Source organism: Petromyzon marinus, chromosome 34 (genome assembly GCF_048934315.1).
Source record: "Petromyzon marinus isolate PM22_M1 ecotype Great Lakes invasive population chromosome 34, UKy_Petmar_22M1.pri1.0, whole genome shotgun sequence".
Lineage (NCBI taxonomy): Eukaryota > Metazoa > Chordata > Hyperoartia > Petromyzontiformes > Petromyzontidae > Petromyzon > Petromyzon marinus.
In genome coordinates, this window is record NC_133700.1 from 3,869,961 (window position 1) to 3,882,305 (window position 12,345).

The window sequence follows — 12,345 nt, forward strand, 5'->3', positions numbered from 1 at the left end:
CCTTCTCTCTCTCTCTGAGTCATCCATTCTCTCTCTCTGAGTCATCCATTCTCTCTCTCACACTCTGAGTCATCCATTCTCTCTCTCACGCTCTGAGTCATTCATTCTCTCTCTCTTTGAGTCGTCCATTGTCTCTCTCACACTCTGAGTCATCCATTCTCTCTCTCTCACTCTGAGTCGTCCCTACTCTCTATCTCTGAGTCGTCCCTTCTCTCTCTCTCACTTTGAGTCATCCATTCTCTCTCACTCTGAGTCGTCCCTACTCTCTCTCTGAGTCGTCCATTCTCTCTCTCTCACTTTGAGTCATCCATTCTCTGTCAATCTGAGTCATCCATTATCTTTCTCTCACTCTGAGTCGTCCCTTCTCTCTCTCTCACTTTGAGTCATCCATTCTCTCTCTCACTCTGAGTCGTCCCTACTCTCTCTCTCTGAGTCATCCATTCTCTCTCTCTGAGTCATCCATTCTCTCTCTCACACTCTGAGTCATCCATTCTCTCTCTCACGCTCTGAGTCATTCATTCTCTCTCTCTTTGAGTCGTCCATTGTCTCTCTCACACTCTGAGTCATCCATTCTCTCTCTCTCACTCTGAGTCGTCCCTACTCTCTATCTCTGAGTCGTCCATTCTCTCTCTCACTCTGAGTCGTCCCTTTTCTCTCTCTCACTCTGAGTCATACCTTCTCTCTCTCTCACTCTGAGTCGTCCCTTCTCGCTCTTTTTTACGTTACGATCAGAGGAAACAAGAAGATGCTCGGTGTAGTCGGTACTTTGCTTCGTTCATCATTTCGTTTTTTCTAATGCTTTGCTTTATGTAACCCCCCCCCCCCCCCCTTTTTTTAAATGAAAGATTTAACAAAAGATTTCTCGCTCTGCTCTCCTTACCCCTTCCCTCTCTCTCTCTACCCCCCTCTCTGTCCCCCCCCTCTTTCTCTACCCTCTCTCTTCCTACTCCATGTCGCTCTCTCTCTCTCGCTCTCCCTCTAGCTCTCTTTTTTTAACTACGACAAGTGCTGCATCTGCACGCAGCCCTTCTCGCAGTCCATCGGCCTCCGACGGGTAGCTCATATCGTCCCTTATCTCTCTTACTCTGAGTCGTCCCTTATCTCTCTCTCTGAGTCATCCCCTTATCTCTCTCTCTGAGTCATCCTCTCTCTATGAGCCATCCTCTCTCTCTCTCTGAGTCGTTCAATAGAGGATCACAGAGCTTGGGCAATCGTTGATAGCGGCGGTTCTGGCGGTGGAGATCCGCGCCTCTGTACCTACGTGACAAACGCATCGAACCGTACGAGTTATTTTTTTTTATTTCAACCTAACCCACTACTGTTACAATTGCGCAAAATGAGCCGAGGCGTGGAAACGCGAGCTCGTCGCGAGCTCCAATCTTGTCCACAGAGCCGAGTCGGCACGCTGCCCGCTGGCGGGTGGCGGCGGCGGTGGTGGTTTTGGTGGTGGGAACGCCGCGTCGGTCAATTAACCCTTTAACCCCCACCCTCCAACCCCTCTACCACCCCCGGAGCCCGTCCTGTGGCTGACGGCCTGCGAACCTTCACCACTCCTCAAAGTCCACGGCCCGGCAAGGTGACATCACCGCCACACAGCGGCGAACGACGCCTGTTTGATGTTGTTGATGTTGTTGTCTTTAATTGAGCGCGCATGCGGGCATCGTCACCGGGGAGACAAAGGCTGCCGGGCGTGGTGCTGGTCCGCCCACCCACCTCTCGGTGTGCCGTGACGGCCTTCACATGCGCCGCTAATCGCATAACAAAAACAAAGATCCTCCTTCACACCCTCTCCCCCTATAGCCTCAACGGACCTTTGGTGCTAGTGCTGTTAGCGAGCGAGGCTGGAACGGTGCACAAGGGAGTTGGGTGGCCAGCACCACACCCGACCGCCTTTGTCTCCCCAGTGGCGATGTTTAATACGCACCGCACCGGGTACTCATTTGATGCTGATTCAAATGGGAATCGAACCCAGGTCGCCGGGTCCGTCACGCAGCGCGCTAACCGAAACGCCACCGCTCCCCACATCAAACATAAGACAAAGATCCCCCGTGTTTGCCTTAACACGCTCATCCACACTCACGTACACTCACGTACACTCACGCACACGCGCACTCACCCACACACTCACCCACACACTCACCCACACACTCACCCACACACTCACCCACACACGCACCCACACACTCACCCACACACTCACCCACACACTCACCCACACACTCACCCACACACGCACCCACACACTCACCCACACACTCACCCACACACGCACCCACACACTCACCCACACACTCACCCACACACGCACCCACACACTCACCCACACACTCACCCACACACTCACCCACACACTCACCCACACACTCACCCACACACTCACCCACACACGCACCCACACACTCACCCACACACTCACCCACACACGCACCCACACACTCACCCACACACTCACCCACACACTCACCCACACACTCACCCACACACTCACCCACACACTCACCCACACACGCAGTCACACACGCCGTCACACGCACACTCACCCACACACTCACCTACACACTCACCCACACACGCACTCACACATGCTGTCACACGCACACTCACCCACACACTCACCTACACACTCACCCACACACTCACCTACACACTCACCCACACACTCACCCACACACGCAGTCACCCACACACTCACCCACACACGCACTCACCTACACACGCACTCACACGCACACTCACCCACACACGCACTCACCTACACACGCACTCACACGCACACTCACCCACACACGCAGTCACCCACACACTCACCCACACACTCACTCATCCACACACTCACCCACACACGCAGTCACACACGCAGTCACACGCACACTCACCTACACACGCAGTCACACGCACACTCACCTACACACGCACTCACCTACACACGCACTCACCTACACACGCACTCACGCGCAGTCAAACTCACGCATTCTCACGCACACTCACCCACACTCACCCACACACGCACTCACACTCACGCACACTCGCTGTTTGCGAGCTCCTATTGCGCCCGCGAGAAAGGGAGAGCGCGTGTAGCGGCACTCGTTAGCGCAGCACAGGGGGGTGGGGGTGTGTGGGGGGGGATTGGGGAGGGGGGGCTGCGCGTGCTCGTGCATGCGCGCGCCTTATTTACCCCGCCCCCCACGCCCCGGGCCCCCTCGACACCCCCCGCCCCTGTCCCCCGCGCCCCGCCCCTCAGCCTTGTTTCCAGCCCACAGCGGTTACCTTGGAAACGGAGGATCCCCCCCGCCCCCCCGCCCACTGCTCGCTCCACCCGGGCCTTAGATTCCCGAGGTGAGGCATGGACACGGCGTGGGGGTCAGGGAGGGGTGCGGGGGTCAGGGAGGGGTGCGGGGGTCAGGGAGGGGTGCGGGGGTCAGGGAGGGGTGCGGGGGTCAGGGAGGGGTGCGGGGGTCAGGGAGGGGTGCGGGGGTCAGGGAGGGGTGCGGGGGTCAGGGAGGGGTGCGGGGGTCAGGGAGGAGTGCGGGGGTTAGGGAGGGGTGCGGGGGTCAGGGAGGAGTGCGGGGGTTAGGGAGGGGTGTGGGGGTCAGGGAGGAGTGCGGGGGTCAGGGAGGGGTGCCGGGGTCAGGGAGGAGTGCGGGGGTCAGGGAAGGGTGCGGGGGTTAGGGAGGGGTGCGGGGGTCAGGGAGGAGTGCGGGGGTCAGGGAGGGGTGTGGGGGTCAGGGAGGAGTGCGGGGGTTAGGGAGGGGTGCGGGGGTCAGGGAGGAGTGCGGGGGTCAGGGAGGGGTGCGGGGGTCAGGGAGGAGTGCGGGGGTTAGGGAGGGATGCGGGGGTCAGGGAGGGGTGTGAGGGTCAGGGAGGAGTGCGGGGGTCAGGGAGGGGTGCGGGGAAGGGGGAATAGTAGGGAGTGTATCGCAGGTAAAAAATGTAGAAGAGTTCCTGCCCGCCCCCCATTCCTCCCCGCAGCCCCCCCCCCCACTCCCTTCACTTACAGCTTGGGCTGCGCGACCCCCTTCGTTGCCCCGACGCTTGGACATCAATGAAGGCAATGGAACGGCGACTTACGCGGCTGCTGCTGTTCGTGACGGCAGCTAGCAGCGAGACTCAACAGGGAAGCCGTGTGTTCACGTGCCGTGAGTGCTGCTCCAGCGTGAGTCGGTGCGTGCGTGTGAGTGCATTGCTGTGTGGGTGTTGAGACGGAGTGGGTGTGTGTGGGTATGCGTGCCTGTGTGTGGGTAGTGGGGAGCGGTGGTGCAGCGGTTAGCGTGCTGCGCTACGAACCTGGCCACCCGGGTTCGATTCCCGTTCACGGCCAACACCCAGTGACGATTATTTGAACCGGTCCTGGGCTTCCACTAGGTCGACTCAGCCTCAAATGAGTACCCGTTGCGGTGGGTAAACATCGTCGCTGGGGAGACAAAGGCGGCCGGGCGTGGTGCTGGCCACCCGCCCTCTCGTGTGCCAAGCCGGCCTTCATGAGTGCTCGCTAACAGCACTTGCTCCAACAGTGTGTTAAGGCTACACGGATTTAGCTAGGCTGGATTGTGTGAGTAGCTCACATTTCCTTTGGAGATCTGGACACAGTCCCATCAGTGAACTCCTCTGGCAGGCGAGGCTGCGTTGGCTCGGCCACGTAGCCCGCATGCCCAGCCACTTGCATGGCCAAGTAGCTTCTCTTTGACCGGACAGAGGGGGTTAGACGGGCGCGGCACGGGCTAGAGAAGAGATGGAGTGATGTGGTACAGGAGGACGTGGAGCTGAGATCGGCCTCTGTGGAGGAGCCTCGTGAAGGACGCTGCTACTCGGCAGTTGGAGGCAGCTGCCCTCCAGTAACATGGGAGGGCAGAGGGCAGAGGAACACTGCTCACAACAACGAGTCAACACTGGCGGATAAAATGAAATGCTGTAAGTTGGCACAAAAGGGAGTACTGGTGGTGCATCTGCCGGTCATCTCAGTCAGCCAACCCATGGCACTTGGGTCTGTCCCGTGAACTCATACACCTAGCCTGGCACAGCAGTCAACCCATGGCACCTGGGTCTATCCCGTGACCTTTTACCAGCGAGCTTTGGACACTTCACGTCACGGCCAAAAAAAAGTGCACCTAGTGTGGCACAAGCACCGTGGTGACGAATGGCGGCTGTTGTTGTAGAAGAGAGAGAGAGGAAGCTCTCTCTGTGTGTGAGAGACGTTTTTGACTTTTAAACAACTTTTATTGCCGCCAGCAGCAACAGCACTGGAGGCGATTTCGATATGAAATACACAAAGTCACCAGCAAACAAATGAAAATAAACGTTACAAATCCACTTTCTGTGGCGCTAAAAGCACCGCGCACAACACAAAAGAAAAGTCACGTGGTGGTGGTTGTGGTGGTCATCGCGCGCGCCACGATGACGAGCGAGCGCTTCAGAAGGTGAACACGTGGGGTGCCGTCCACGCTGGTACAGAGAGGGGCTTGTCCGGCTCCCCAGCGTTCGAAGAAGACGCGCTGCACATCACCGACACATGTGTGTGGTATGCGTGCTCTAGCCGGAGCCGCGCCTTAAGCAGGCCTCAGAACATTGGAAGCACCACAAAGTAGCCGTCAGTGTCACCTTCCAGCATCTTTTTTTCTCGTTCTGTACACCGCCATCTTCGTCTGAGCACAGGCGAAGTTGGCGAGGTCATGTCGCTTGTTAGCCAGGTAAGGCACCACCCCATATACGAAGCTGCTGTTGTAGAAGGGTACCCACAGTTTCCTGAAGATGTCCCCCAAAAGGCGGAACATTGGTTTGAGCCGCTAGCAGCGTAAGTACCGGTGGGGCAGATCCTCCCTGGCACCGCAGGAAATGCACCAAGTCTGTTACCCCTGGCGAGATTCGACTGAGCCACACGGCCGATGGCAACGTGCAGTGTGCCAACCTCCACTGGAGGTCACCGCAGCGTTTGGCTACGGGAGACTTGTGTGTGTGTGAGAGAGAGAGCTCTCTGTGTGAGAGAGAGCTCTATGCGTGTGAGAGAGAGGGAGCTCTATGTGAGAGAGAGGGAGCTCTCTCTGTGCGAGAGAGAGAGAACTATATGAGAGGTCTTTGAACCCCTTCTCAACCCTCCATTGCTGGAATTCGCTCTTCAGAAACCAAACACGGTCAGTCAGCCTCCAGGCGCCTCCTCACCCAGGAGCCTCTCAGCTCAATTCAGTTGCAACGCCCTGACCACGGTGGAAATTCCACATTCCTATGGCTAAAAACCAGGTAATTCATAATCCAAATCATATGCATCACGTCTTTATGTGTGTTGAACTTCTTTCGCACCGTGCGTAGTAATCGCACCCCCCCTCCACCCCACCGCACGTATGTAGGCGCAACGCACTGTAAGCATTGGTGCTTCTTTCCACATGGAAAGAATAAAGGTTTTTTTTTTACACATCCCATCAGCCAACCCGCCTTCCGGAATAATTCCAGCTGCATTGGTTCAACACAAGCAACACTCCAGACGGGCCTCGACAGTGTCTCATCAGCAGTCAGCCTTTCTTGAACTGCCAAGTTGAGCAAGCATTGCTCATTTTACCCACCCCAGAGAGATGATGATGATCATGGTGAAAGTGGTAGTGATGGTGTTGATTGTACAGCTGCTGTAATGCTAGAAATTATGATGCTACTGATGATGATTTTTTTCCCATTGCTGCTTCCGATAATAATAATTCACTTGGTGCTGTTGCTGCTGATGATGATACTCCTGGTGCTGATGATTATTTTTCTGCTCTGCTGATGATGATTAGCGTGGTGCTGGTCACCCACCCCCTGTTGCGGTGTGTAAACGTCGCCATTTGGGAGACAAAGGCGGTCGGGCGTGGTGCTGACCACCCACGCCACGTGTGCCGTTCCGGCCTTCATAGACGCTCGCTAACAGCACTTGCCCCCAACAGTGCATTAAGGTTATACGGGGGATCTTTGTCTTTGTGTGTGTGCGTGAGTGCCCGGTGGCCCCGCGTGTTGTGAATTCTCGGGAGTTTTGTTGAAGTTGTCTGAGCGCCGCTAAAATTCTTGATCCATGACTGCGCAGAATCGCGGCGGCGTGTTTGATAACACAACGCGGCTCTCGAACGGGAGGCGGGAGCATGAGAGGGGGGGGGCAGGGGGGCTGTGCGGAGTGGTGGGAGGGGGGGGCTGCATTTGGGTTGGAGGGGGGGCGCAGTAGTTATCGCACCGCGCTGCGAACTCGCCAATCCGAGATCGATTCCCGCTCATCACCAATATTGGTGGCGAATATTTCAACCGGTCCTGGGCTTCTCCCCGAGATCGACCCCGATGTCGTGCGTGCAAGTCAGCACGAGAGAGAGACACACAGGTGCTGACTAGCCCCGTCACCGTGTTTCCGTGCCGATCTTCAATTGCCCCAACAGTCTGCTGTGGTTACACGGGGGACATTTGCCTTTGCGCGTGAGTTGTGGGTGTGTTTGGGTGTGTGTGGAGAGCAAGTTGGCACAGTAGGGGGCACAGGTGGTGGCATCGGACAGTCATCTCAGTCAGTCGACCCATGGCAATTGGATCTGTCCCGTGACCCCCTGCCAGCCGGCGTTCGACACTTCACGTGGCATCAACGTGCACCTAGCCTGGCACAAGCGCCGTGGTGTCACGTCACCGCCACTTAGTGGCGAATGGCGGTTGTTGTGTGGAGAGCGCGACTGTAGCGGTTAGCGCGCTGTGCAATGACCCCGGCGACACGAGTTCGAGTCCGGCTCACGGCCCACACCAATGACAATTATTGTTCGCTCACAGCACTTGCGCCAAAAGTCTAATTTGACTATAAGGAGGATCTTTTGTATTTGTGAGGATGATACATATTGTTTGATGGTACTGATGGTGATGGTGATGATGGTGGTGGTGATGATGGTGATGATGGTGATGATGGTGGTGATGGTGGTGGTGATGATGTTGGTGGTGATGTTGGTGGTGATGGTGGTGGTGATGTTAATGTTGGTGGTGATGTTGGCGATGATGGTGATGTTGGTGATGATGGTGGTGGTGATGTTGGTGATGATGTTGATGTTGGTGATGATGGTGATGTTGGTGATGATGTTGATGTTAGTGGTGATGATGGTGGTGATGTTGGTGGTGATGTTAGTGGTGGTGATGGTGGTGATGATGGTCGCGGGTCGCCTCCCCGCATCTCAATGCCTCTCGGTGTCAGAGAAGCGAGGAATTAAATCACGGCGTCCGTGACTACGAATAATGAGGCCGTTAGCACCCCCCACCCCCCTCCCCCGTTAGTACACCCCCCCTTCCCCCTCACCACTTTCTCCACAGCGCCTCTCTAACAGCGCTCACGGGACAGGGGTTGGTGGATCACGCAGAGAGCATCACGTCTTCCGTTGCCTCTCGCGAGCTTTCAGAGGGAGACGTCAGTGTAGCGAGTAAGTTGGTCGGCTATGATTGCTTGAATAACTCAACACATTCGTCAGCAAACACGGTGTGTGTGTGTGTGGCCTTGAGAGAACATACTGCCGTATTACTGGCCACGTGTCTGGAGTCGCGCTGCTGTCACCATCCGAGAATCTCACCCAGGTTTGTAGGAACGCTGCTGGAGCAACGCGGACGTCCGTATCCTCATTCGAGACCCAAACATCATCGCACCTCCACCTCCCTCCTCCTCCTCCTCCTCCTCCTCGAAGACGCTGGTAGAGGCATCAACCGCATCAGCACATCATCAACAGGCCGAGGAGCACATCTTCATGAACGAGCCACAGCGGTGCGAGTGTGGCCATACAACCCACACGATGGACCGCATAGTAAACATTCTGTGGCCTGCGCTCCTTCGGCGGAGGAACAGAAAAAAAACGACGCGACACGAACTCTCTGCTGAAGCCCTCTCGCCGTGGCCAGCAGCAGCAGTAGCACCACAATATTGGCAGCGAGCTCCTGAACCACAGCGCTGCTGCAGCTGATGCCATCTTGCGCAAGCACAGAGCCACCACTCCCTCACTCGTCCAGCCACTCACTCACCCATCCACTCACCTACTCACTCACTCACCCATTTATACACTCACCCACTCACTAACCCACTTATAAACTCACCTATCCACTCATCGCACTGCAGGTCACAACAACACACTCACCCACTCATAAACTCACTCACCCACTCACCAGACTGCAGGTCACAACAACACACTCACCCACTCACTCACCCACTCACCAGACTGCAGGTCATAACAACACACTCACCCACTCACTCACCCACTCACCAGACTGCAGGTCACAACAACACACTCACCCACTCACTCACCCACTCACCAGACTGCAGGTCACAACAACACACTCACCCACTCACTCACCCACTCACCGGACTGCAGGTCACAACAACACACTCACCCACTCACTCACCCACTCACAGGACTGCAGGTCACAACAACACACTCACCCACTCACTCACCCACTCACCGGACTGCAGGTCACAACAACACACTCACCCACTCACTCACCCACTCACAGGACTGCAGGTCACAACAACACACTCACCCACTCACTCACCGACTCACCACACTGCAGGTCACCTCATTTCTCTTTCAGCAACAATAGCCTCGCTTAAGTCAAGACACGCGTTACACTGCTATCTGTCATAATTCTGATAAGGGTGCTGGTTGTTGCTGGCCGCTTAACGTTGCGGGGGATGAGCTCAGCAACTGCGATTTAAAAACAATTCATTCAGTGGACTCTCACCTGGTTAAATAAAGGACTCTCACTCTCACCTGGTTAAATGAAGGACGCTCTCACCTGGTTAAATAGACGCTCTCACCTGGTTAAATAAAGGACGCTCTCTCTCACCTGGTTAAACAAAGTACTCTCTCTCTCTAACCCGATTAAATAAAGGACATCAAGCAGTGCTCAGTGAGCGATTATTTGTAAAAAAAATTAGCGGTGAGTCCATTCCGTCTGCGTGGGGTGGTGGGGGGTGAACTCCGACGCGGGGAGCGACGTCCCCACTCCCCCTGCGCGTGGCTCGCACACACACACACACAGAGAGAGGGCGCGCGCTACACGAAGCGCTCTCAGTGACCGCTCATGAGCACGAGCCCCGGGGGAATCCTTTCCCCGTCGCCAACGCGCCCGCCCGCGTTTGTTCGCGCAGGGACACGAACGCCCGCAAGGTTTGGCGCGCGCGCCGATGCAGCGGTGAGGGCACAAGAAGCGGCGCGCGCATCAGCCGGTCGCCTCGCTCATGTCGACCCCAGCGGCCGGAGCCTTTTGTCGCGCGCCGCGTGAACAGCCTCGGTGTGCACCTAGCCTGGCACGGGCGCTGTGGCGACGTCGTCACCGCCGTCGAGTGGCGAACGGCCGTTGCCGTTATTGTTGTTGTGTGTGGGGAGCGGGAGTGCAGCGGTTGGCGCGCTGCGCTACGAAGCCGGATACCCGAGTTCGATATCCGCTCACGGTAACCAACACCGGTGAGGATTTTGTTAGCCGGTCTCCTAGGTCGACTCAAAGTCTTGCAAACGAGTTCCTTGTGCGATGTTTGAATATCTCCACGAGGGAGACAAAGGCGGCCGGGAGTGGTATTCGGCCACCAACCCTCGAACGTAGGTGCGCCGTGTCGGCCTCCATAGGTGCTGCTCTCTTAACAGCACTTGCCCCAACAACCTGTGACACGCTATACGGGGGATCTTTGCCTTTGTGCGTTAACTGCGTCTGACCCAACGCCTGCAGGTCTGGAGGTTATTTATGACCGATTCGTGAGGATGCATCTCAGGAGAGATAAGCGCGCGAGAGAGAGAGAGAGACGGAGTATAAAACTCAGGAGAGATAAGCGAGGGGATAGAGAGAGAGAGAGAGACGGAGTATAAAATTCAGGAGAGATAAGCGAGGGGATAGAGAGAGAGAGAGACACACACACACGGAGATAAGAGGCAGCTACGGATATTACGGGCTTACAGCCGGGGACACCCAGGGCAAGGGCAGCTCTTGTAGCTACGCGAGTGGCGTAAGCCTCGTGGGCCCGCACATAATTTCATGAAAATACCCAGAGGTCATTAAAAACTTTTTTTTATTTTACCAGGTAAGGCCCACTGAGCTGGACAGCTCTTTTTTCAAAAGCGACCTGGCCACAAATGATGGCGCAACGACGTGGCTCATCACGTGGGCATTTATAGTAGCCAAATACTCTAAAGGCATATTATTTGGGTCTTTCGGTATCTACGTGACTTTACCGAAAGACCCAAAGAAAATGAATTCGTGCAGTCAAGACTCTAAAGGTATGTTTCTAATTGTGGGAAAGCCGGAGGACCCGGAGAGAAAAAAAAATCTACGCGTCCACGGGGAGCACATGCAAACTCCAAAAATACAGGTGTCAGGGTCGGGACCGAACCCACGACTTCCTGTACACCATGCGAGGTAGTTAACATCTCACTACCGTGGCGCCCACAACTACTCTCCAACACTACCAGCGTGCTAAAGAAATAATCCGCACCTCTGATGGGCACGGTTGGCTATGTACGGTGCGAAAGAAGTTCAACATACGTGCAAATACACTGCCACGTGTGGCGCACGTGACAGTTTTGTTCGCTGTGTCGTGCACCCTGCTCCTCCTCCCGGACACAGCCAATTAATGCCGCTGTCACGTGTGTCGGGTGGAGGGGGTGGTGCACGACACACATTTTAGTCGCGCGATCTGACCCCCCCCCCCAAAAAAAACAATCTATTGTGAATTTTTAAAAAACGTGCTTTATATTTATATTACAAGCGACGCTTATTTTAGGCGAGGAAATGCCTCCTTGCTGTTGCAGGAGGGTTTTCTTGCCGCGCTCTCGCAGTAGGGGGCGATGCCGCCGCTGCTGCCGCTGCTGTTGTCGCAGCCTGTACCCACGCCACGCACAAAACGAAACGACAAGAGACGTTGTATTTGTTTTGGTTGCGTCTTCCTTTAATAGGCGTCTTTAAATAAGTGTCAGCGGACATAACACGAGTCTTTTGTTTGGTATCGCATACAGACAAACAAACATAGCCATATACACAATGACAAAGATCCCCTGTATAGCCTCAACAGACTTTTGGGGCAGGTGCTGAAGGCCGGAACAATGCACTGGCGTGGTGAACACCACGCCCGGCCGCCTTTGTCTCCCCAGAGCTGATGTTACACACAGCACCAGGTCTTCATTTAAGGCTGATTCGACCTATGGGAGGCCCAGGACCGGTTAAGATATTTTCCACTGTTATTGGTTGTGAGCGGGCACGGAACGCCGGTCTCTAAGTTCGTACAGCAGTGCGCTAACCACTGCGCCACCGCTCCTCATACAGGCACACAAAGACACGAACAGTACAAAGACGCACAACAACACAGACAAGACAGCTCCGTTTCGTTTTATAGACTCTTGG